Source organism: Triticum dicoccoides, chromosome 4B (genome assembly GCF_002162155.2).
Source record: "Triticum dicoccoides isolate Atlit2015 ecotype Zavitan chromosome 4B, WEW_v2.0, whole genome shotgun sequence".
In the NCBI taxonomy this organism is placed as follows: Eukaryota; Viridiplantae; Streptophyta; class Magnoliopsida; order Poales; family Poaceae; genus Triticum; species Triticum dicoccoides.
Window position 1 is genome coordinate 79,091,987 of NC_041387.1, and position 27,910 is coordinate 79,119,896.

The following is a 27,910-nucleotide window of genomic DNA, read 5'->3' on the forward strand; positions in this document are numbered from 1 at the left end:
GTCCATTCTGCTATGAACTCTGCCAATGCTCTGCTCTGGATAGTTGCAGTACTCTCAAACTTGAGGCCGAAGCTTGACAGTTCCAGTGCCCATTCGACAATCCTGCCCGTTGCTTCTGGATTTTGCAGTATCCTCTTCAACGGGGAACGAGTGACAACTGTGATCTCATGCGCCTGGAAGTAATGGCGCAGCTTTCTCGAGGCCATGAGGAGGCCGAAAAGCAATTTCTGCACACCAGAGTACCTTGACCTAGCCCCCTGCAGAAGGGAACTGACAAAGTAAACTGGCGTTGCACCATCCTTTTCTGCACCTTCTCAGGCTCCTGCGCAGATCCTCCCTTGTCGGGACCAGAGCTTGCCGGTGAAGCCCCCTGCTTGTCGTTGGATGCATCTGCCTCGGTTGCTAGCTCATCGTCCGCCTCCCTCTCCGCTACTAACGTAGCACTAACCACTTGATTGGTTGCCGCTATATACAGCAACAACTTCTCTTGTGGTTTAGGTACGACAAGTATTGGAGTGGAGGACAGGTATCTCTTTAAGTCCTGCAGTACAGCCTCCGCTTCCGGAGTCCATTCCATTGGACCTGCCTTTTTCAAAATTTTGAAAAATGGCAGGGCGCGCTCAGCAGATCTAGAGATGAACCTGCTGAGAGCAGCCACGCAACCAGCAAGTCTTCGCACATCCTTGAAGCGCTTTGGTGCTTCAATTTGCTCGATGGCCTTGATCTTGTCGGGATTGGCTTCAATCCCCCGCTGAGACACGAAGAATCCGAGAAGCTTGCCGGAGGGGACTCCAAACACGCACTTCTCGGGGTTAAGCTTGAGGTTGATCTTGCGCAGATTTGCAAAGGTCTCATCTAAATCTTGAATCAGTGTAGCCCTGTCCTTGCTCTTGACCACTATGTCATCCATGTAGGCTTCTACATTTCTGTGTATCTGTGGCTCAAAAGCGTGATGGACTACCCTTGCAAATGTTGAACCAACATTCTTTAAACCAAAGGGCATCCATACGAAACAGTACGTGCCGCACGGGGTGATGAATGCGGTCTTCTCTTCATCCTCTTCTGCCATGAAGATCTGATGATATCCTGAATATGCATCAAGAAATGAAAGCAAATCACATCCGGCCGTGGAGTCAACAATCTGGTCTATGCGCGGCAAGGGAAATGGATCTTTGGGACAAGCTTTATTGACATCAGTGAAGTCTATACAAAGCCTCCATTTCCCGTTTGCCTTACGCACGACCACAGGATTGGCCAGCCACGTAGGATGGAGCACTCCTCTGACAAGGCCGGCTGCTTCCAACTTCCTGATTTCTTCTGCTATGAATTCTTGGCGCTCCACTGCTTGTTTCCTGACTTTCTGCTTGACGGGTCGCGCATGAGGACAGACGGCAAGGTGGTGCTCAATTACTTCCCTGGGAACACCGGGGATGTCAGACGGTTGCCATGCAAACACGTCGACGTTCGCCCGCAGGAAAGCAACGAGCGCGCTTTCCTATTTAGGGTCGAGCGTGGCACTGATGGTGAAGGTACCACCAGTGCCGTCCTCCCTGGCGGACACCTTCTTGGTCTCTGGTGGAGCTGCCATCACCTTCTTACACTTGCCGGTGGAGCTCGATGGTGCGTCCTCGACGGCAGCGCAGCACTCCGAAGAGGTGCGCTTGCCGGAGTGGGCATCAGAGCTCTTGCCGGACTTAGTCTTCTTCGTCCCAGGAGCTTCAGCGGCAAGTGACCTGCGATCTGCTGCGGCTGCTACTTCCCGGTAGATCCTGTCGGCGCAGATAAGAGCATCCTTCTTGTCGCCGGGGACAGAGATGACACTTATCGGGCCGGGCATCTTCAGTACGTTGTAGGCATAGTGAGAGGCGTCCATGAACTTGGCGAGCGCTGGACGGCCGAGGATTCCATTGTAAGGCAACGGAAAGTCAGCAACGTCAAAAGTGACCCTCTCAGTCCTGAAGTTCAGCTCACTGCCAATTGTTACCGGCAAGGTGATCTTTCCCTTCGTCTTGCTCCTTCCCGGATTGATTCCTTGGAATGTACCGGTCTCTTCGAGCTCGCTGTCAGGGATCTGGAGTTTCTGGAGCACCGCTGAGGATATCAAGTTCAAGCCGGCCCCGCCGTCAACCAGCATCTTGGTGACCTTGAGGTTGCGGATAGTTGGTGAAACCAACATCGACAAGCACCCGACCGCAGTTATGCGATCAGGGTGGTCCTCAGTATCAAAGATGATAGGCGTGCTGGACCATTTCAGAGGCTTGCGTGACTCTATGGGTGGTTCTGCCGCATTGACTTCCCGCACCCACTGCTTGAGTTGGCGGTGTGAGGTATGCAGAGAAGCACCGCCGTCAACACACATGACCTCTGTGGCCTGCTGGAACTCCTGCTCGTCGGTCTCATCCTCTTCCATGTCTTCATCGTCGTCATCGTCATCCTTGTCGCGGCCGCGGGGAGGTCTGTCTCCTTGCCGTTGCTTGGCCTTGCCACGGCGTCCTCCCGGCCGGGACGTTTTTTGCCAGCTCCCCCAGCACCTTCCTGGGCCTTCTCCTTGTCGCGTCGCTCGTACTCAGCCTTCTGCTGCTCGACAAGCTGCTCAACTTTCTTGCAACTCTGGAGATCATGGCCCTTGGTGCGGTGGATCTTGCAGTACTGCTTGTCGCTGCTGCCCTGCTTGTCGCCGACCGCGGCAACCTCCTTGCCGGAGCTGCCAACTTTGGCTTCCTTGGCGCCGCCTCCGTTGCCGGACTGCTCAACAACTAGCACATCTTTGCCTTTCTTTCTCCTGTTGTTACGCCACCGGTTTTTCTTTGCCGGGGCGGTCCCATCACTGTCAGATCCTGCTGCTTCTGCATCCTCTCCGAGGAACCTCCTCCCCTCCTCAGCACGTGCGCACTTGTCGGCCAGGGCATATAGCTCACTGACGTCTCTGATCTTGCACATCGCCATCTCCTCCCTCATCATGCGGTTTCGCACGTTCTGATGGAATGCGCTGATCACCACAACAGGGTGGACATCTGGGATGTTGTGCTGCACTCGGCTGAATCTCTGAGTATACTTGCGCAGGGGCTCTCCTTCCTTCTGGGCGAGCAGATGAAGGTCACTCTCTTGGCCATGAGGCTTGTGGCCGCCTGTAAAGGCGCCGACAAACTAATGGTAGAGATCTGCCCAAGAGGCTATGGAGTTGTCCGGCAAGTGTATGAGCCAGGATCTGACATTGGTCTTGAGTACCAGAGGGAAGTAGTTGGCCAGGATCTTGTCGTCCTGCCCCCCAGCAGCGTGCACCGCAATGGTGTAGATGCGGAGGAACTCCGACGGATGCGTCTGGCCGTCGTACTTCTCGGGTACATCTGGCTTGAAGTTTTTCGTGCTGGGCCACTGGACTTGCCGCAGCTCACGAGTGAACGCAGGGCAACCTACCGCGTACGGCAAGTCGCCTGGTTCCCCTGGCGCATGCATGTCGACAGCGGGCCCAGCGCGCTGGTCTGATTGACGCCGTGCTTCTCTTCGGCGCTCGATGCGAGTTCGAGCGTCTTCTTGCTGGCGTTCATGAAGAACTTGGCGCTGATCGCGACGAGCTCGTGGATCCGATGAGGCAGTGGAGTCGCTGTCGACGTGGATCCGGCGAGTCGGCGATCTTGGCCTTCGGGACAGAGAGTGCACGGTGGTTGCACCCCCTCTGGTCTCGTCGTCATCGGCTCGCGCCTGGTAACCTTGCCGCGGCAGCGACGCGCTCGGTTGCCGCGGAGTGTCGCCGTTGGCGAAGCCGATGAGACTCTGAATGGTGGCCCTCCACTCATCGATCTTGTCTGACGCTGGAGGGTAATCCAGGAGCAGTTGAGCTCACGCCAGAGCTTCTGCTCGAGTGGTGGGTGGCAGTGGTGAACGGTGTGAGGAGCGGGATATGCTCGGACTTCTAACTATGTTAGAAGGAGCAGCATCCCGTCCCGGCAACCCTGCCACGCTCGTGCCAGCATGCTGGCGTGCACGTTAATCTTGAGCCCCCTGAGATCCACCAGCTCGATCCTGGTCCAACGAACGTATGGTACGGCGAATACCATGACGCTGTTGATCCCGCGCCTCCTGGGACGGGCGCGGTGCATGGACGGACATCGAGGTCTGCGGAGCCTTGTCCTTGGACCTGGCAGCACCATGGGCTCCCTCGCTGATGTCCGTTGTTCCTCCGGCGTCTACACCACCACCCGTTTGCTCCGGTGGCGGTGGGATCGACGCGGATGGAACTGCTGCCTCCGAAGCCTTCTTCTTCGATGGCATGTTGATGAAGAAAATGAAGATCTAGCTCGTGTGAACGCCGGATCAGGTTCACACAATCTCGACGCACCCCCTACCTGGCGCGCCAAAGATGTCGTGGGGAAAATGGTGATCCACGAACACCTATGGGACCGGAGCCCCTTTCGGTTCGGCTGGGGGCGGAGATCGCACAAAGAGCAGATCGAGGCGAAGCACACGAGCGGTTTACCCAGCTTCGGAGCTCTCCGGAGAGATAATACTCCTACTACTGCTTGTTTGTGTGTATTGAGTGCTTCGAATGTTCCGATCCTCCTCTACATTGCGCATGGGCCTCCTTTTATATGCTAAAGGGGTCACCGACAGGTGGCAACGTAGGCGAGGGTAAAAGTGGAAAAGAGAGTTGCGGTTGGTGCAACTACCTGTATAGTGTATCCTACCTAACCCTGATGGCAGGGGACAAAGGCATTAAATGCCCGTCTGTGTCGCTCAAACAGTGCAGAAAGGGACCGTCAGGGACACCATCGCTTGCCACGATGGTAATCTTGCATGCCACCGCGCACCGCTGGCTGGACAGCCTCCCGCCACGCGCGCCTGGACAGGCCCCAGGGCGACACGTTGGTGGATGCGTTGGAGCGTGGGTACCGGGTGGTTGGCTTGCCGCGGCAAGCGCCTTGCCCCGACCGTCGTCTTGTCGCACCCGGAAGCTTGTCGCGCCCGGAAGCTTGTCGCCTACCGGGCCTTGCCGGGACGCCTGGCGCGTCACGGCAAGTTCCTCCGGACGCCTTGGTTGATCTTCCCGGCAAGATCCTCTTGCCGGGGTCTTGTCTCATTAGCTCGAATACCTTGCTCTTGAATGGCCGGTTGGCCCTCCCGGCAAGCTCCTCTTGATGGGGCCTTTGTGTTCTTGAATGGTTCCAAGGGAACCATGGAGGATCTTTGGCGATCACCTGGCAAGCCTTGCCGCGGGGCGCTGCAACTGCCCGTGCACAAGTTCGGGATACTAGGGTACCCCTACTCTAGTACACCGACATAGAAAGATGCCTCTCGTCGAGAAAACTGCTGAAGCGGAAGGCAAATATTGAGCCTTCATTGATGTTGAAGGTCTTTGCAACTTTAGGCCAGTGCCTGTGGATGATTGACCGTCCATCCTTCGTCCTCTTCAGGAACACTTCAATATTGAACTATGGGTGTTGTATGAATACCTTCCTCGCCTCCTGACAATACAGGTGGTTTGGGAGCTAATCATCTGTGAACTATTTTGGAAAGGCCTGAAAACAAGGATGTGCATAAATATGTTCTCTATATGGAAATGGGGCAACGGAATAAAGAAGACAAGGTATAATAGTATACAATAACAGAATGCAGCACAATTGAACATCGCATTGCAGAATTGAACCAAGCAGTTAACTAAACACCACAACAAATGAACCAATCGTTAACTGAGCACCGCATTGCACAATATAACATACTCCTAATAGAAGATCAGACAGTTAACCAAACCAAGCATGCTTAACAACTTGGAAATATAGCAATTATATTTGTTTCTCATGTATTTAGTGCAACCAAATTTGATTTATTTCTCACATGGTATACAATAACATAATGCACACACAACAATTGAACATTGCATTGCAGAATTGAACCAAACAGTTAACTAAACACCACAACTAATGAACCAAATGTTAACTGAGCACCAGATTGCACAATATAACATACTCCTAATAGAAGATCAGACACTTAACCAAACCAAGCATGCTTAACAACTTGGAAATATAGCAATTGTATTTGTTTCTCATGTATTTAGTACAACCAAATTCGATTTATTTCTCACATGGTATACAATAACAGAATGCACGCACAACAATTGAACATCGCATTGCAGAATTGAACCAAACAGTTAACTAAACACCACAACAAATAAACCAAACGTTAACTGAGGACCACATTGCACAATATAACATACTCTTAATATAAGATCAGGTAGTTAACCAAACCAAGCATGCTTGACAACTTGGAAAATTGCACCCTAAAGATTTGAACATCACATTTGTAGAATTGAACCAAATAGTTAACTGAACACCACATTGCACAACATATAGAAAATATACACTAGAGCAAAAGATTGCATGGTAAAATTAGATAGCACAAATCACTATAATTTGTTAAGGAAAGGCAGTAGCTAGCAAACTGAACATGGGTCCTTATAGTGAGCTAATAAGACAAGCTACTCATTGTCGGAGATATCGATGACGATTGGATCCTTGGACATGGAAGAGGGCGAGGCCTCCGCATCGTGGGTGCCCTCTTCGTAGTGGTGAGTTGCCTGAGCCGCTCTAGGCACCAACCCGCTAGATGTCGAGATGAGGTAAGCACGTGCAAGCTGAGAAAATACCTCGTAGTCTTCGTCGAAGGCACCAATAGTGGCCTCAAGAAAATGCCATGAACTATCGTTTAAAGCAGCCAACCGCGCTGCAGTGTTGATGCGCGAGGCCTTGATGGTTGCCTCGACGGTGAGGTGCTCCTCCAAGATCTAGGGGTCGGCACGAATGGAAGCCATCACGACCTCATCCAAGCGTGCGGCCGCGATTTGCTTCTCCACTGCCAAATGCTCCTTGAGATCCTGGCTATACTGCATGCACCATCGCTTAGGATGACGCTTATTTGGTGGAGGGGTCGGTGATTTGGGTGGAAGATGTCACGCTCACACCGACGGTCGGGGCATGTGGGATGTGGAAGGAGGTGGAGGATGGGGTTCGGGTGTGGATTACCTGCCTGGATAGGCGAGGCCGAGCAGCGTGAAGGAGGGTCGCCGGCGAGGTGGTGATGCTACAAGCAAGGAGTGAAGGTTTCAACTTGGAAAGGAAGGCGGAAACAGGGGAAATGTGGCTTTTGGTAAGGGGGAGGGGTGGGGAGGTAGATATTTCCGCGGAAGCCAAAAATTTGGAATTGTTTCAGCGAAAAAACTGGCGCGCAAAGTGTCATCAGACACGTCCCTTTTTCAGAGCGGGCTATGGACTGTAGCCGATGAACCTTCTAGAGTAAGCCATAAGCGTACTATACACCGACGATGCTCCAGGATATTTTGTACTACATCTCACATGGTTGGTGATAATAAATTGTGTGCAATCTACTTGATTTTTCATCTTGATTTGAATTACATAATGGGGTCACAGCTGCAAAGGATGGTGTTTGAATTGCTAGAACTTCTACCTATAGTGAACATGCAACTACAGGTGTGTCGTCAAAAAATTTGGAATTATTCAGGGTTCGTTTGGACATTTTTATACGTTAACTTGGTTTTCTAGGCATTTCAGGTGCACAATTCAAAATTAAACCACATGCACATGCTCCATTGCACCAAAATGGTTTGTAAAATGATATATGTGTCCATGGGTTGATGCTTACCTCCAATTCAAGAAATGGGGATGAATTTCAAACACCACGGCACCGTGGCTCTTCGGAAAACATTGAGGTGCTTGCTTTTGTAATTCTAGTAAATCCAAAAGTCGTCCGAAATTCATGAAACTTGGCATGCTATCATGGAGCAGCATCAAGATGCCATGGTAAATTTTTTGTCCCATTTGGGGCAGGTTTGGGTATAAGCTTCTCATAAACCAGAGCTTCTTACAACAAGTGTGATGGTTTTGGTAGGGAACGTTTCACCTTTCTGGACGAAATGATATCCGTTGCATCTTCTCGATTTCAAATTTTTTTCCTAGTGTCAACATAGAACAACAACAGTGTTGTGTCAATTTTTGGGATTTTTTGCGGTTCGCTTGGACATTTTTATACATTAACTGAGTTTTCTATGCATTCATGTGCAGAATTCAAATTTGAACTACATGCAAATGCTCTAATGCATATAAATTAGTTGAAAATTCAAATGTGTGTCCTTGGTTGCATGCTTAATTAGGTCACATGCAAGAAATGAGAATGAATGTCAAACACCCTGCCACCATCCATCGACCGCAAACATTGAGATATATACCTGGTTTTTAAATTCTAGTAAATCCAAAGCTCGTCTAAAATTCATGAAATTTGGCATGCTGTCATGGAGGGGCATCAACATGCCATGGTAAATTTTTTGTCCCATTTGGGGCAGGTTTGGGTATATGCTTCTCACAAACCAGAGCTTCTCACAAAAAGCCCGATGGTTTCGGTAGGGAACGTTTCACCTTTCTAGACAAAACGATATGCATTGCGCCTCTTCTTGATGTCAATTTTTTTCCTAGTGTCAACATAGAACAACAGGGGTGTTGTGTCAATTTTTGGGATTTTTGGGGGTTCCGCTTGGACATTTTTATACATTAACTGAGTTTTCTATGCATTCATGTGTATAATTCAAATGTGAACTACAGGCACATGCTCTAATGCATATAAATTGGTTGAAAATTCAAATATGTGTCCTTGGTTACATGCTTAGGTCCCATGCAAGAAATGAAAATGAATGTCAAACACCCTGCCACCGTCACTCGACTCCAAACATTGAGATACTTGGTTTTTAAATCCTAGTAAATGCAAAACTCGTATGAAATTCATGAAACTTGGCATGCCATCATGGCGCGGCATCAACATGTCGTGCTAATTTTTTTCCCATTTGGGGAAGGTTTGGGGATATGCTTCTCACAAACCAGAGCTTCTCACAACAAGCTTGATGGTTCCGGTAGGGAACGTCCCAGCTTTGGGGACAAAATGATATCCATTGCCTCTTATTGATTTGAAATTTTTTCTCATGTCAACATAGAACAACAGGAGTGTTGTGTCAATTTTGGGATTTTTCGGGGTTCATTTGGACAATTTTATGCATTAATTGAGTTTTTCCAATGCATTTATGTGCATAATTTAAATTTGAACTACATGCACATGCTCAAATGCATATAAATTGGTTGAAAATTCAAATCTGTGTCCTTGGTTGCATGCTTAGGTCCCATGCAAGAAATGAGAATGAATGTAAAACACCCTGCCACCGTCACTCGGCCTCAAACATTGAGATACATGGTTTTTAAATTCTAGTAAATGCGAAACTCGTCTGAAATTCTTGAAACTTGGCATGCTATCATGGAGTGGCATCAACATGCCGTGGTAAAAAGTTTGTCCCATTTGGGGCAGGTTTGGGGATATGCTTCTCACAAACCAAAGCTTCTCAAAACAAGCCTGATGGTTTCGGTAGGGAACGTCCAACCTTTGGGGACAAAATGATATCCATTGCCTCTTATTGCTTTGAAAATTTTCTCGTGTCAACATAGAACAATAGGAGTGTTGTGTCAATTTTTGGGATATTTCGAGGTTCCTTTGGACATTTTTATGCATTAATTGAGTTTTTCAATCCATTTATGTGCATAATTCAAATTTGAACTACATGCACATGCTCTAATGCATATAAATTGGTTGAAAATTCAAATATGTGTCCTTGGTTGCATGCTTAGGTCCCATGCAAGAAATGGGAATGAATGTCAAAGACCCTGCCACCGTCACTCGACCGCAAACATTGAGATACCTAGTTTTAAATTCTTGTAAATCCAAAACTCATCTGAAATTCATGAAGCTTGGCATGCTATCATGGAGCGGCATCAACATGCTGTGGTAATTGTTTGGTCCCATTTGGGGCAGGTTTGGGTATATGCTTCTCACAAACCAGAGCTTCTCACAATAAGCATGATGGTTTCGGTAGGGAACGTCCCACCTTTGGGGACGAAATGATATCCATTGTCTCTTATTGCTTTCAAAAAATTTCTCGTGTCAACATAGAACAGCAGGAGTGCTGCGTCAAGTTTTGTGATTTTTCGGGGTTCGTTTGGACATTTTTATGCATTAATTGAGTTTCTCGTTGCATTCATGTGCATAATTCAAATTTTAACCATTCATGTGATGCCACATGTCTTGGTTTTATTGGCTATAGGTTTTAATGGCTTTTGATTGCAAATGTTTTAGAAAGAACACCCGTATGCAAAGGGAGAGCAGCATTTGTGCATCTCTTCAACGCAAACGGTTGTTTTGGATGACCCGTGTGCAACCACTTACAAATAATTTGGTAAGATTTGCATCTCTCATATTGGGTATGCTGCCATTTGTCAAACTGAAAAGATTGACATTTGTTGATCTAGTAACATTGTCATGTGTCAACCTTGTAACAATACAATTTGTCAAAATATGAAGATAAAAATCACTAGCAGTATCTATTTTTTGCAACTAAAATTCAATAATTAAGCATAGATGGAGGTGAGGAGGCGTGTTCAGTCGGGCGTGCAGCCAGCGGCGCAGTTCCCGATATGTCTTTAATGCAGACGAGGGAGAGGGTAGCGGTTCCCGAAATGTTGAACGGCCAGTGATGCATCCTCCTTCAATTAGCATCATGAATGCATGAGGGAAGTAATGGCACTACTGGAATCTGGCATTTTGCCATCTGCCTCCTGTTTGCGTTCCGCCAGCTGACGGCAAAGATTCTCTTTGCCGTCCGCTTCCACAAAGCGGATGGCAAAGAAAGGGCTGATGGCAAAAATTGTATTTGTCGTCAGCTGCTTCGTTGCCATCAGCCGGCTGACGGCAATGAGCTAGAAGGCAGACGGCAAAGAGCCAGGTGGGCTCCACAGCGCACGGCTTGGCTAGGTCATCCTATTTGCCGTAAGTGAAATCTTTGCCGTCCGCCTGCCGGACCTTTGCCGTCCGCTGGCGGATGGCAAAGAAATGGCCCAGCTAACAACCATCTCCCCCTTCTGCTATGCGCGCCCTTTGCCATCCGCTAGCGGACGACAAAGAACGTGCCCCCACTAATTAGTAACGGCCGACCCATGATACGTCTCCAATGTATCTACTTTTCCAAACACTTTTGCCCTTGCTTTGGACTCTAACTTGCATGATTTGAATGAAACTAACCCGGACTGGCGCTGTTTTCAAAAGAACTACCATGGTGTTATTTTTGTGCAGAAACAAAAGTTCTCGGAATGACTTGAAAATCCTTGGAGATAAGTTTCAGAAAATATAAAAAATACTGGCAAAAGATGAAGGCCCGGGGGCCCACACCCTATCCACGAGGGTGGGGGCGCACCCCTATAGGGCGCGCCCCTGTCTCGTGGGCCCCCTGCTGCTCCACCGACCTCAACTCCAACTCCCTATATTCCGTTTTGCGGATAAAAAAATCAGAGAGGAACTTTCATCGCGTTTTACGATACGGAGCCGCCGCCAAGCCCTAAAACCTCTCGGGAGGGCTGATCTGGAGTCCATTCGGGGCTCCCGGGAGGGGATTCGTCGCCGTCGTCATCATCAACCATCCTCCATCACCAATTTCATGATGCTTGATATGTCTCCAACGTATCTATAATTTTTGATTGCTCCATGCTACTTTATCTACTGTTTTGGACTATATTGGGCTTTATTTTCCACTTTTATATTATTTTTGGGACTAACCTATTAACCGGAGGCCCAACCCAGAATTGTTGTTTTTTGCCTATTTCAGTGTTTCGAAGAAACAAAATACCAAACGGAGTCCAAACGGAATGAAACCTTCGGGAACGTGATTTTCTCACCGAACGTGATCCAGGAGACTTGGACCCTGCTCCAAGGAACAACCGAGGCGGTCACGAGGGTGGGGGGTGCGCCCTCCCCCTGGGCGCGCCCTCCTACCTCGTGGGCCCCCTGTTGCTCCACCGACGTACTCCTTCCTCCTATATATACCTACATACCCCCGACAGATTGAGGGGAGAGCCAAAAACCTAATTCCACCGCCGTAACTTTCTGTATCCACGAGATCCCATCTTGGGGCCTGTTCCGGAGCTCCGCCGGAGGGGGCATCCACCACGGAGGGCTTCTACATTAACACCATAGCCTCTCTGATGAAGTGTGAGTAGTTTACTTCAGAACTTCGGGTCCACAGTTAGTAGCTAGATGGCTTCTTCTCTCTTTTTGGATCTCAATACAATGTTCTCCCCCTCTCTTATGGAGATCTATTCGATGTAATCTTCTTTTTGCGGTGTGTTTGTTGAGACCGATGAATTGTCGGTTTATGATCCAGCTTATCTATGAATAATATTTGAATCTTCTCTGAATTATTTTATGTATGATTGAGTTATCTTTGCAAGTCTCTTCGAATTATTCGTTTGGTTTGGCCAACTAGATTGGTAGTTCTTGCAATGGGAGAAGTGCTTAGCTTTGGGTTCAATCTTGCGGTGTCCTTACCCTGTGACAGAAAGGGTTACAAGGCACGTATTGTATTGTTGCCATCGAGGATAACAAGATGGGGTTTTTATCATATTACATGAAGTTATCCCTCTACATCATGTCATCTTGCTTAAGGCGTTACTCTGTTTTTAACTTAATACTCTAGATGCATGCTGGATAGCGGTCAATGAGTGGAGTAATAGTAGTAGATGCAGAATCGTTTCGGTTTACTTGTCTCGGACGTGATGCCTATATACATGATCATACCTAGATATACTCATAACTGTGCTCAATTCTATCAATTGCTCAACAGTAATTTGTTCACCCACTGTAGAATACTTATACTCTTGAGAGAAGCCACTAGTGAAACCTATGGCCCCCGGGTCTATTCTCATCGTATCAATCTTCATTACTTTAATACTTGCTTTGTTTTTTACTTTGCCTTTTACTTTTCACTTTGCATCTCTATATCAAAAATACCAAAATTATTATTTATCATCTCTATCAGATCTCACCCTCGTAAGTGGCCGTGAAGGGATTGACAACCCCTAATCGCGTTGGTTGTGAGTAGCTATCGTTTTGTGCAGGTACGAGGGACTTGTGCGTGGCCTCCTACTGGATTGGTACCTTGGTTCTCAAAACTGAGGGAAATACTTACGTTACTTTACTGCATCATCCTCTCCTCTTCGGGGAAATCCAACGCAGTGCTCAAGAGGTAGCAAGAAGAATTTCTGGCGCCGTTGCCGGGGATTTTGCGCAAAAGTCTACCATACCAAGTACCCATCACAATCCCTATCTCTCGTATTACATTATTTGCCATTTGCCTCTCGTTTTCCTCTCCCCCACTTCACCCTTGCCGTTTTATTCGCCCTCTCTTTTTCGTTCGCCTTCTTCCCGTATGTAACTTTGTTTGTGTTTCCTTGTGCCTTCTATATGCTTGCATCTTTGCTTGCTAAAAATCTATTGATATGGATCCACTTAAAGTGTTCTACTTGGATCATCTTCGATCCTTATGCGCTCGTGCTGAAACTCCAACTAGCCTAGTTGATGGGAAATCTTTAGATGAGCATGCTCATTTTGTGCGTCATCGTTTATCTGAAAGAGGGAGACTCTTACGGTATCATATAAATAGTTTGCTATGCTATGCTTGGAATCTTTGTGAAATGTGTGATTTTACTTGTTGCTCTAAGAACCCTAAAAAACACCTTCCCTACCTATGTGAGTTCAATGACAATGAAATCTTATCTTCTTATGCAAAGGGTGTTTATAGTTACTATGATATCGAACAAATTGAAGAATTTGTCGTTTTTAAGGGTGCTCATGAAGTTGCTTCTTTTATTGAAAAGTATGATTTTACTCTCAATAAATCTGAAAATTCCGTCATACTTAAATATTGTAATGAAAACCTTGCTCATAATGTCTATGTCCAAGAATTTATTGAAAGAATGACCATTGCTTTGGAAGAAAATAATGATATGCATGAATCTATAGATAATGATGATTCTGATGATTTGATTGAAATATCCCTTGATGAACATGATGCTTGCTATTCTTGTGGCCATGAAGCCAATATTTATGAAGACGAATTTGCTATGGTTCCTTATGTTAAAAATGAGATCGTTGCTCTTGCACCCATGCTTGATAGCTCCCTCAACGAAAAGCATGATTTAAATGATTTTACTATAAATTCTCTTGATGTCAATTGTGCTAATAATATGCAAAACCCTAAGCTTGGGGATGCTAGTTTTGCTATGTATACTACTTGTTGCAATGATCATGATTGGGGTGATTCTTCTTATGATCTTGAAAATTTATTTAATCCCCATGATGAATATGAGACTGATATTATTGTTTGCAATAATATTAAAAGTGGGTTTGGAAGAGTGTCAACTCTAGATCCCACATATTTGGAGAATATTCAATCTTATGAAATTTTTGATAAAAGTGGGTTTGAGGAGGTCATGACTTTAGTTAATGTTAATCCCACTATTTCGGAAGAGTGTCAACTTTGCATGCATGTGGATCATGTTGAAAATATTTTATGTGATAGCTATTTTGTTGAATTTGCTTATGATCCCACATGTAATTATTATGAGAGAGGAAAATATGGTCGTAGAAATTTTCATGATAATAAATTACCTCTCGTTATGTTGAGATTGCTATTGTTTCTTTCCGCCTCCTTGCATATGCTAGTTTTTGCTTGCCCTGATAATTTGTTTGCCTATAAGATGCCTATGCATAGGAAGTATGTTAGACTTAGATGTGTTTATCACGTGTTTTATGATGCTCTCTTTGTGCTTCAATTCTTGTCTTTCTTGTGAGCATCATTGAAATAGCAATGCCTAGCTAGGGGCGTTAAACGATAGCGCTTGTTGGGAGGCAACCCAATTTTATTTTTTATTTTTTGTTTTTGCTCCTGTTTAGGAATAAATAATCCATATATCCTCTGTTTGTATGTGGTTTTATGTTTTAATTAGTGTTTGTGCCAAGTAGAACCTATAGGATAAACTATGATGATGGTTGATTTGATTCTGCTGAAAAACAGAAACTTTGCGCTCACGAGAAAAATTCAATAAATCACAAAAAAGAGATTTTGCATTGATTCTTTTTGCTGATGATAAATAAACAAATTGTACAGTACGTCCTATTTTGGTAGAAGTTTTAGAGTTCCAGAAGTTTGCGTTAGTTACAGATTACTACAGACTATTCTGTTTTTGACAGATTCTGTTTTTCATGTGTTGTTTGCTTATTTCAATGCATCTGTGGCTAATAAATTAGTTTATAAACCATAAGGAAGTTGGAATACAGTAGGTTTAACACCAATATAAATAAATAATTAGTTAATTAAAGTACCTTAAAGTAGTCTTTTGTTTTCTTTCACTAACGGAGCTCACGAGATTTCTATTGCGTTTTGTGTTGTGAAGTTTTCAAGTTTTGGGTGAATTGTTTTGATGGATTATGGAACAAGGAGTGGCACCCCCAAGATAATCCAAGGACACCAAAAAGTCAAAGCTTGGGGATGCCCCAGAAGGCATCCCGTCTTTCGTCTACTTCCATCGGTGATTTACTTGGAGCTATATTTTTATTCACCACATGATATGTGTTTTGCTTGGAGCGTCTTGTATTATTTGCGTCTTTGCTTGTTAGTTTACCACAATCATCCTTTCTGTACACACCTTTTGAGAGATCCATACACAAATTGGAATTTTCTAGAATACTCTATGTGCTTCACTTATATCTTTTGAGCTTGATAGTTTTGCTCATAGTGCTTCACATATATCTTTTGAGCGTGATAATTTTTTCTCTAGTGCTTCACTTAGATCTTTTAGAGCACGGTGGTGGATTTGTTTTAAAGAAACTATTTATATCTCATGCTTCACTTAGATTATTTTGAGAGTCGTTAATAGCATGGTAATTTGCTTAATGTTAATATACTTGGTATTCAAGATATGTGAAACTTTCTTTTGAGTGCGTTGAATACTAAGATAAGCTTGATGCTTGATAATTGTTTTGAGGTATGGAGGTAATAATAGCAAAGTCGTACTAGTTGAGTAGTTGTGAATTTGAGAAATTCTTGTGTTGAAGTTTGCAAGTCCCGTAGCATGCACGTATGGTTAAAGTTGTGTAACAAATTTGAAACATGAAGTGTACCTGGCTTGTGCATCCTTATGAGTGGCGGTCGGGGACGAGCGATGGTCTTTTCCTACCAATCTATCCCCCTAGGAGCATGCGCGTAGTACTTGATTTTTTGATGACTTATAAATTTTTGCAATAAGTATATGCGTTCCTTTGACTAATGTTGAGTCCATGGATTATACACACTTTCACCTTTCCGCCCTTGCTAGCCTCTTCGGTACCGTGCATTGCCCTTTCTCACCTTGAGAGTTGGTGCAAACTTCGCCGGTGCATCCAAACCCCGTGATACGATACGCTCTATCACACATAAACCTCCTTATATCTTCCTCAAAACAGCCACCATACCTACCTATCATGGCATTTTCATAGCCATTCCGAGATATATTGCCATGCAACTTCCATCTTCATATTCATGACATACATTACTTTTGTCATATTGCCATTGCATGATCATGTAGTTGACATCGTATTTGTGGCAAAGCCACCATGCATTATTTTTCATACATGTCACTCTTGATTCATTGCACCATCCCGGTACACCGCCGGAAGCATTCATATAGAGTCATATCTTGTTCTAAGTTTCGAGTTGTAATCCTTATGTTGTAATCAATAGAAGTGTGATGATCATCATTATTAGAGCATTGCCCAAACAAAAAAAAGAGAAAGGCCAAAAGAAAAAAAAGGAAGGCCCAAAAAAATATATAAATAAAAAGGGCAATGCTACTATCTCTTTTTCCACACTTGTGCTTCAAAGTAGCACCTTGTTCTTCACATAGTGAGTCTCATAAGTTGTGCTTCAAAGTAGCACCTTGTTCTTCATATAGTGAGTCTCATAAGTTGTGCTTCAAAGTAGCACATTGTTCTTCATGTAGTGAGTCTCATAAGTTGTCTATACTAGTGGGAATTTTTCATTATAGAACTTGGCTTGTATATTCCTACGATGGGCTTCCTCAAATGCCCTAGGTCTTCATGAGCAAGAAAGTTGGATGCACACCCACTAGTTTTCTTTTGTTGAGCATTCATAGCTCTAGTGCATCCATTGCATGGCAATCCCTACTCATGTCGACCTCAATTAATGAGCATATCCATAGCCCGTTGATTATCCTCGTCAATGTGAGACTTTCTCTTTTTTGTCTTCTCCACACAATCCCCATCATCATATTCTATTCCACCCATAGTGCTATATCCATGGCTCACGCTCATATATTGCGTGAAGGTTGAAAAAGTTTGAGATTATTTAAGTATGAAACAATTTCTTGGCTTGTCATCGGGGGTATAGAAGTTGGGAACATCTTTGTGTGACGAAAATGAAGCATATCCTAACTATATGATTTTGTAGGGATGAACTTTCTTTAGCCATGCTATTTTGAGAAGACATGATTGCTTTGATTAGTATGCTTGAAGTATTATTATTTTTATGTCAATATGAACTTTTGTCTTGAATCTTTCGGATCTGAATATTCATACCACAATTAAGAAGATTTACATTGAAATTATGCCAAAGTATCACTCCGCATCAAAAATTCTTTTTTTATCATTTACCTACTCGAGGACGAGCAGGAATTAAGCTTGGGGATGCCTGATACGTCTCCAACATATCTATAATTTTTGATTGCTCCATGCTACTTTATCTACTGTTTTGGACTATATTAGGCTTTATTTTCCACTTTTATATTATTTTTGGGACTAACCTATTAACCGGAGGCCCAGCCCAGAATTGCTGTTTTTTTTGCATATTTGAGTGTTTCAAAGAAACAGAATATCAAACGGAGTCCAAACGGAATGAAACCTTCGGGAACGTGATTTTCTCACTGAACGTGATCTAGGAGACTTGGACCCTGCTCCAAGGAACAACCGAGGCGGTCACGAGAGTGGGGGGCACGCCCTCCCCCTGGGCGCGCCCCCTACCTCGTGGGCCCCCTGTTTCTCCACCGACGTACTCCTTCCTCCTATATATACCTACGTACCCCCGACAGATCGAGGGGAGAGCCAAAAACCTAATTCCACCACCGCAACTTTCTGTATCCATGAGATCCCATCTTGGGTCCTGTTCCGGAGCTCCGTCGGAGGGGGCATCCACCACGGAGGGCTTCTACATCAACACCATAGCCTCTCCGATGAAGTGTGAGTAGTTTACTTCAGACCTTCGGGTCCATAGTTAGTAGCTAGATGGCTTCTTCTCTCTTTTTGGATCTCAATACAATGTTCTCCCCCTCTGTTGTGGAGATCTATTCGATGTAATCTTCTTTTTGCGGTGTGTTTGTTGAGAGCTCAATTCTATCAATTGCTCAACAGTAATTTGTTCACCCGCCGTAGAATACTTATGCTCTTGAGAGAAGCCACTAGTGAAACCTATGGCCCTCGGGTCTATTCTCATCATATCAATCTTCATTACTTTAATACTTGCTTTGTTTTTACTTTGCCTTTTACTTTTCACTTTGCATCTCTATATCAAAAATACCAAAATTATTATTTATCATCTCTATCAGATCTCACCCTCGTAAGTGACCGTGAAGGGATTGACAACCCCTAATCGCTTTGGTTGCGAGTAGCTACCGTTTTATGCAGGTACGAGGGACTTGTGTGTGGCCTCCTACTGGATTGATACCTTGGTTCTCAAAACTAAGGGAAATACTTACGCTACTTTACTACATCATCCTCTCCTCTTCGGGGAAATCCAACGCAGTGCTTAAGAGGTAGCAATGCTCACCGTCGTACGTGAGTAATTCCATCGTAGGCTTGCTGGACGGTGATGGGTTGGATGAGATTTACCATGTAATCAAGTTAGTTTTGTTTGATCCCTAGTATCCACTATGTTCTGAGATTGATGTTGCTATGACTTTGCTATGCGTAATGCTTGTAACTAGGGCCCGAGTGCCATGATTTCAGATCTGAACCTATTATGTTTTCATCAATATATGTGAGTTCTTGATCCTATCTTGCAAGTCTATGGTCACCTATTATCTGTTATGATCCGACACCCCCAAAGTGACAACAATCGGGATACTTCTTGGTGATGACCGTAGTTTGAGGAGTTCATGTATTCACCAAGTGTTAATAATTTGGTACGGTACTCTATTAAAAGGAGGCCTTAATATCCCTTAGTTTCCACTAGGACCCCACTGCCACGGGAGGGTAGGGCAAAAGATGCCATGCAAGTTCTTTTCCATAAGCACGTGTGACTATATTCGGAATACATGCCTACATTACATTGATGAATTGGAGCTAGTTCTGTGTCACCCTATGTTATAACTATTACATGAGGAATCGCATCCGACATAATTATCCATCACTGATCCAATGCCTACGAGCTTTTCATATATTGTGCTTCGCTTATTTACTTTACCGTTGCTACTGTTACAATCACTACAATACTGCGATCTTTACCTTTACCACTGTTACCATTACTATCATACTACTTTGCTACTAAATACCTTGCTACAGATACTAACTTATCTAGGTGTGGTTGAATTGACAACTCAACTGCTAATACTTAAGAATATTCTTTGGCTCCCCTTGTGTCGAATCAATAAATTTAGGTTGAATACTCTACCCTCGAAAGTTGTTGCGATCCCCTACACTTGTGGGTTATCAAGACTAATTTCTGGCGCCGTTGCCAGGGAGCATAGCTCTATACTTTGAGTCACTTGGGATTTATATCTGCTGATCACTATGAAGAACTTGAAAGATCAAAGAACTAAAATTTACCCCTCAATTACGAGGGGAGGTAAGGAACTGCCATCTAGCTCTGCACTAGATTATCCTTCTGTTATGAATAAGCTTGCGACACCTAAACCTGCTACTGCTATGAATTCTGATATGTCGCATGTTATTGATGATGCCACTTCTGCTATGCATGATACTTATGATGAAACTACTTCTATGCTTGATACTACTGTGCCATTAGGTGAATTTCTTGATGAACAACTCACTAGGGCTAGGGAGAATGAAATTATTGAAAGTGAAATTATTTATGAAAGTGATAATGAAGGTTCTCCCCCTAATTATGAATTGCTTGTTGTTCCTGAGGGTTATGTTATGGATGAAGAAACTGCTAGAGATTTTCTTGCTTGCAATGATAGATCAGATCTTAAGAAATTATTAGCTAAGCTGAAACAAAAGACTCTGAATGCTAGAATGAAACATGACCCTACTTTTGTTACTTCACCTATTTTCGTTACTGATAAGGACTATGAATTCTCTGTTGATCCTGAGATTATTGCTTTAGTTGAATCCGATCCTTTCTATGGCACTGAATCTGAAACTGTAGTGGCACATCTTACCAAGTAAAATGATATAGCTACCCTGTTTACTAATGATGAGAAGTCTCGCTATTATTATATCCTTAAGATATTTCCGTTCTCATTAAAGGGTAATGCTAAGACTTGGTTTAATTCTCTTGATCCTTGCTGTGTGCGTAGTCCCCAGGATATGATTTATTACTTCTCTGCTAAATATTTCCTTGCTCATAAGAAACAAGTTGCCTTGTGGGACATATATAATTTTGTGCAAATCAAAGAAGAGAGTCTCCCACAAGCTTGGGGGAGGCTTCTCTGATTACTTAATGCTTTGCCTGATCATCCTCTTAAGAAAAATGAAATACTTGATATCTTCTATAATAGACTAACCGATGCTTCCAAGGGCCACTTGGATAGTTGTGCTGGTTGTGTTTTCAGGGAAAGAACAGTCGACCAAGCTGAATTGTTATTGAATAATATGTTGACAAATGAAAATAATTGGACTCTTCCTGAGCCAACTCCTGAGACAATTCCTGAACCAATTGAGCCATCTCCTAAGCCTATTCCTAAACCTACTCTGAAGAAGAGAGGTGTTCTATTTCTCAGTCCTGAAGATATGCAGGAGGCAAATAAATCAATGAAAGAAAAAGGTATTAAATCTAAAGACGTTAAGAATTTACCTCCTATTGAAGAGATACATGGTCTTAATATACCGCCCATTGAAGAAACACATCGTCTTGATAACCCGACACAGGTAGTGAAGGTAAATTCTCTCCATAGATATGATAAAGTTGAAATTCCGTCTACTAAGTTTCATAGCCAATGCTTAGATGAGTTTGATGACTTTATGGATAAACAAGCAAATTTCAATGATTATGTTAATAGACAAGTGAAAAATAATGCTTATATGATTGGACGCTTGAGTGATTATATGTCTAGAGTTAAGAGTGATCTTAAACTCACTAGTAAACATGCTTCTATGGTTACCACTCAAGCTGAACAACTACTTAAGGCTCAGAATGAATTGCTTGATGAATTAAATTATAAACCTGATTTTGCTGTTAGAGTGGATACTAGAACTGGTAAAATGACTCAGGAACCTTTGTATCCTGAAGGCCACCCTAAGAGGGTTGAACAAGATTCTCAGAATAATAATCTAGATGCTCCTAGTTCTTCTAAGAAGAAGAAAAAGAAAAATGACATTACTTTGCATGCTTCTAGTGAACCTAATGTAGAAACACCTGAGAATCCTAATGATACTTCTATCTCTGATGCTGAAACACAATCTGGAGATGAACATGAATCTGATGATAATGCTAATAATCATGTTCATGTAGATGCTCAACCTAGTAATAACAATGATATAGAAATTGAACCTGCTGTTGGTCTTGATAACCCACAATCAAGAAACCAACGTTATGATAAGAGAGATTTTGTTTCTAGGAAACATGGTAGGGAAAGAGAACCATGGGTTCAGAAACCCATGCCCTTCCCTCCTATACCATCCAAGACAAAGGATGATGAGGACTTTGAGCATTTTGCTGAAATGGTTAGACCTATTTTCTTTTGCATGCGCTTAACTGATATGCTTAAAACAAACCCTTATGCTAAATACATGAAAGATATCATCACTAATAAAAGGAAAATACCTGAAGCTGAAATCTCCACCATGCTTTCTAACTATACCTTTAAGGATGGAATACCTAAGAAACTTGGTGATCCCGGAGTGCCCACTATACCATGCTCCATAAAAAGAAATTATGCTAAAACTGCCTTATGTGATTGAGGAGCCGGTGTTAGTGTTATGCCTCTTTCCTTGTACCGTAGACTTGAATTAAGTAAGTTGACACCCAGTGAGATATCCTTGCAAATGGCTGATAAATCAACTGCTATACCTGTCGGCATTTGTGAGGACGTGCCTGTTGTTGTTGCGAACGTTACTATCTTAATAGATTTTGTCATTCTTGATATTCCTGAGGACGACAGTATGTCGATTATCCTTGGTAGACCCTTTTTAAACACTGCAAGTGCTGTTATTGATTGCAACAAAGGCAATGTCACCTTTCATGTTAATGGAAATGAGCATATGATACATTTTCCGAGGAAACAACCTCAAGTTCACAGCATAAATTCTATTGGGAAAATTCCATCAATTATATTTGGAGGTTTTGAGTTTCCTCTCCCTACTGCAAAGAAAAAGTATGATATTCTTATTATTGGGGATGTTCATATCCCCATTGAGGTAACCTAGTGTCACTTTGAAATTTCTCCGGTTTTATGTGATTCGGAATGAGTTTGTTAACAAGACTTGATCAACCTTGTTAGTGGATTCCTTTTGATGATCATGAGATGGATGAAACTAGAAGGCACAACCTTCTGTACCTTATTTTTACTTTCTGTTACTTAGAATAAATAAAGTAGAAATAAAATATTTTGTCTATTTTTTGAATTATCCATGCAATAAAAAAATATCCCGAAAATAAAAGTGCTCCAAATGCCCTGCAAATTTAGTATGATTTTTTGTGGAATATTTGAGGATTTTAGGCACTAAGAATACTGCAGGGGGGTCAAGCACCCGGCCACGAGGGTGGAGGGCGCCCCCCTATAAGGCGCACCCCCTGTCTCGTGGGCCCCTGGTGGACCCCCTCGACTTATTCCTGCACCCACACACTTCTTCTTCCTCCCAAAAAAATCATCATCTAGCTCAAGCACGAGTTCCAACTCATTTTGCTGCGATTTTCGATCTCCTTGCTCAAAGCCCCATTCACAAAACTGCTTTGGGAGATTGTTGCTTGGTATGTGACTCCTCCATTGATCCAATTAGTTTTTGTTCTAGTGCTTTATTCATTGCAAATTTTTGCTGCATAGGTGACCCTGCTCTTGAGCTTGCATGTCAAATTTATGAGGTCCCATGTAATTTTAATGCATGATATAGGCTCTAGGCACTTGTAGGAGTAGTTGTTATCAATCTTGTTCAGTTTTGTTTACTTTTATTTTGAAGTTACTAAAATTTCAGAAATATTGCAGAAAAAGAAATATGTTCAAGAAAATGTACCAAGGTGGTTCTTCAAGGAAGAAAGGACCCCGGCTCGCAATACGTGAGCTCGACGACAAATTACCAAGGGAAGCTTATGTACGGCCTTGTGAATGGCCGTCGGAGCCATTTATGGTTGCAGCAGGTATCAAGGATGAATTTGATGCATATGTGCATAATGCCGACCTTGAGGCGTTCATGCAAGATAAGTGCCCGCGGTACCAATACTTAACTGATTCATTTGTGAGAAGGTTTAAATTTACATCTTCACGCAATTCTCAAAGTGTCCTGTTTGATATTTATGATAAATCATATACCATGGACCTAGAAGATTTTACTGCTGCCTGAAAACTCCCGCAGTGGGGAAGTATTAAGGAACCTAGTAAATCTGAATATAAAGATTTTCTTGCTAGTATCACTGTGGGAGAATCTAGGGACATAGCACAAGCTACCTTAGGGAGCATTCATTTTCCTTCTATACATTATTTTGCTCTCTTCATTGGTAGCTGCATTAATGGTAAAGATGAAGCATGTCACATGTGTGTCCCTGATCTTTGTGTTCTCAAGAGTGCTGTATTAGGCGATAAACAATACAACTTGGGGGCAATTGTTGCACGTAGGTTGCATCATAATGGTTTAGCTGGAATCTTTTTCAGAGGAATTTATGCAACTAGTGTGGCTAATTATCTTGAGATATCCATACATTAAAATGATACAGAGTTGCCACCTGCTTATTTAGATCATAATGCTATGATTATTCATCAGCCCTTGAAAGGAATGAACAATTCCTCCAATATCGACTAATCTTTGACAGACATCGGGCTGTCCATGTTACTCTACCTGCTCCTACCCTTTTTGATTATCAAGCAAAACGAAGATAATGACGGCTGCATCTGGCTGTCCATGTCACCAGGGAGGAGGCAAATGAACACGAGAGGAGGGCGGAAGCAGCCTGCCGTCAGGCAGCAACTGAGGAGGCAATGACTGCTGCATCTCAGTATGACCCTGGTTGTAACTACGGATATAAGTGAGGCCATCCATGGCCATAGACCAACTTAGGCCAAAAGCCTAAGCTTGGGGGAGTACGTATTTCCCACTGACTTTACATTCATGTTCACCCACTATTCTAGTCGTCAGTGCTCATACTCTTTCATTATACTATCCATGCTAGTTTAAATTCTTTTTCTAGTTTTCTTCTTGTGTGTTTGATAAACCTTAAAAACCAGAAAAATTAGTTAGTTTAATTTTCATGCCTGTAGTAGAAATAATTAAAAAAGAAAACTCAAAAAGATTTCTCGTTCTTCTTTTACTTGTTGGAAGCTTTCCCGTGTAAATAGTTTTATTTCTTTTTCCTTTCTTTGGGGGTCAAGAGTAGAAGACCATATTGAAAATGTTTAGTGGCTCCCATATGCATGATGGATGATTTAATTTAGATCCCATATTACTTAGTCTTCTCTCCTGAAATGAATGCTTGCAGATTCCAGCTTAGTCCAATGCACATGCACTCTTATTATTATACACATCGTTCGGTCGTGCAAGTGAAAGGCAATAATGACGATATATGATGGACTGATTGAGATGAGAGAAGCTGGTATGAACTCGACCTCTTTTGTTTTTGTAAATATGATGAGTTCATCGTTCCTGATTCAGCGTATTATGAAGTAGACATGTTTGCCATGATATTTAGAGATTATAGTTGCTTATGCCATGCTTAATTAGCTATGAGTATAATGGTTTACCTTGCGTGCCAACATGCTATTAAAATGATTGTGATGTGATATGGTGAGATGTTATCCTCCTTTGAAGTATTGAGTGACTCGACTTGGCACATGTTCACGCATGTAGTTTAAACAAAATCAACATAGCCTTCACGATATTTATGTTCGTGGTGGATTATATCCTACTCATGCTTGCACTTAGTGTAAATTAATTTTGATGCATGTTCATGACTGTTGTCGCTCTCTCAGTTGGTCGCTTCCCAGTCTTTTGCTAGCCTTCACCTGTGCTAAGCGGGAATACTGCTTGTGCATCCAAACTCCATAAACCCCAAAGTTATTCCATATGAGTCCACCATACCTTCCTATATGTGGTATTTACCTGCCGTTCCAAGTAAATTTGTATGTGCCAAACTCCAAACCTTCAAATGAAATTCTGTTTTGTATGCTCGAGCAGCTCATGTTTCAACTAGGGATGTCTGTATCTTCCATGCTAGGTGGGTTATTCTCAAGAGGAGTGGACTCCTCTCCTCATTCACGAGAAAATGGCTGGTAACCGAGATGCCCAGTCCCATGATCAAAAAGATCAAAGAAAATCAAAATAATTAAACAAAACTCCCCCAGGATTGTTTTTAGTTGGAGGCACTCGTTGTTTCGAGCAAACCATGGATTGATGCTTGTTGGTGGTGGGGGAGTATAAAATTTACCATTCTGTTTGGGAACCGCCTATAATGCATGTGGTATGGAAGATATCGCCATCTCATAGTTGTTGCGTTGACAGTGAAAGTATGCCGCTCAAAATGTTATTTATCTCTCTATTTTAAAAATCGAGCTCTGGCACCTCTACAAATCCCTGCTTCCCTCTGCGAAGGGCCTATCTATTTACTTTTATGTTGAGTCATCACCTTCTTATTAAAAAGTACCCGCTGGAGAGCACACTGTCATTTGTATGCATTGATGTTAGTTTATATTGGGTACGACTTGACTGGATCTCTTTTACCATGAATTACAATGTTCAGTCAGTCCTTGATCTTTAAAGGTGCTCTGGATTTATGTTTTGCGGTGTCAGAAAGGGCTAGCGAGATACCATTTTGTTATATCATATTATGATTGTTTTGAGAACGTGTTGTCATCCGAGTTTTATTATTATCGCTCGCTAGTTGATTATGCAATTGATATGAGTAAACATGAGACCTGCATGTTATTGTGAATATGGTTAGTTCATAATCTTTGCTGAAACCTTGAATGCTGGCTTTACATATTTACAACAACAAGAGCAAACAGAGTTTGTAAAAGTTTTTGTTTATCACTTTCAGTTTATCAACTGAATTGCTTGAGGACAAGCAAAGGTTTATGCTTGGGGGAGTTGATACGTCTCCAACGTATCTACTTTTCCAAACACTTTTGCCCTTGTTCTGGACCCTAACTTGCATGATTTGAATGAAACTAACCCGGACTGACGTTGTTTTCAGCAGAACTACCATGGTGTTATTTTTGTGCAGAAACAAAAGTTCTCGAAATGACTTGAAAATCCTCGGAGATAAGTTTCAGAAAATATAAAAAATACTGGCAAAAGATGAAGGCCAGGGGGCCCCCACCCTGTCCACGAGGGTGGGGGACGCCCCCCCCCCCTATAGGGTGCCCCCTTGTCTCGTGGGCCCCCTGCTGCTCCACCGACCTCAACTCCAACTCCATATATTCCGTTTCGCGGAGAAAAAAATCAGAGAGGAAGTTTCATCGCGTTTTACGATATGGAGCTGCCGCCAAGCCCTAAAACCTCTCGGGAGGGCTGATCTGGAGCCCGTTCAGTGCTCCGGAGAGGGGGATTCGTCGCCGTCGTCATCATCAACCATTCTCCATCACCAATTTCATGATGCTCACCACCGTGCCTGAGTAATTCCATCATAGGCTTGCTGGACGGTGATGGGTTGGATGAGATTTACCATGTAATCAAGTTAGTTTTGTTAGGGTTTGATCCCTAGTATCCACTATGTTCTGAGATTGATATTGCTATGACTTTGCTATGCTTAATGCTTGTCACTAGGGCCCGATTGCCAGGATTTCAGATTTGAACCTATTATGTTTTCATCAATATATGTGAGTTCCTGATCCTATCTTGCAACTCTATAGTCACCTATTATGTGTTATGATCCGACAACCTCGACGTGACAACAATCGGGATACTTCTCGGTGACGACCTTAGTTTGATAAGTTCATGTATTCACCAAGTGTTAATGCTTTAGTCCGGTACTCTATTAAAAGGAGGCCTTAATATCCCTTAGTTTCCACTAGGACCCCGCTGCCACGGGAGGGTAGGACAAAAGATGTCATGCAAGTTCTTTTCCATAAGCACGTGTGACTATATTCGGAATACATGCCTACATTACAGTGATGAATTGGAGTTAGTTCTGTGTCACCCTATGTTATAACTATTACATGAGGAATCACATCTGACATAATTATCCATCACTGATCCAATGCCTATGAGCTTTTCATATATTGTGCTTCGCTTATTTACGTTACCATTGCTACTGTTACAATCAGTACAATACTGTTATCTTTACCTTTACCACTGTTACCATTACTATCATACTACTTTGCTACTAAATACCTTGCTGTAGATACTAAGTTATCCAGGTGTGGTTGAATTGACAACTCAACTGCTAATACTTAAGAATATTCTTTGGCTCCCCCTGTGTCGAATCAATAAATTTGGGTTGAATACTCTACCCTCGAAAGCTGTTGCGATCCCCTACACTTATGGGTTATCACCCCACCCCAACCCCTCACTCTCTCACCCCCTCTCCACCCCACGGCCCCACTCACCCGCGCCCGCACCGCCGCCGTTGAGCACCGCCGCCGCCTGGACGCTGCCGCTGCCCCAC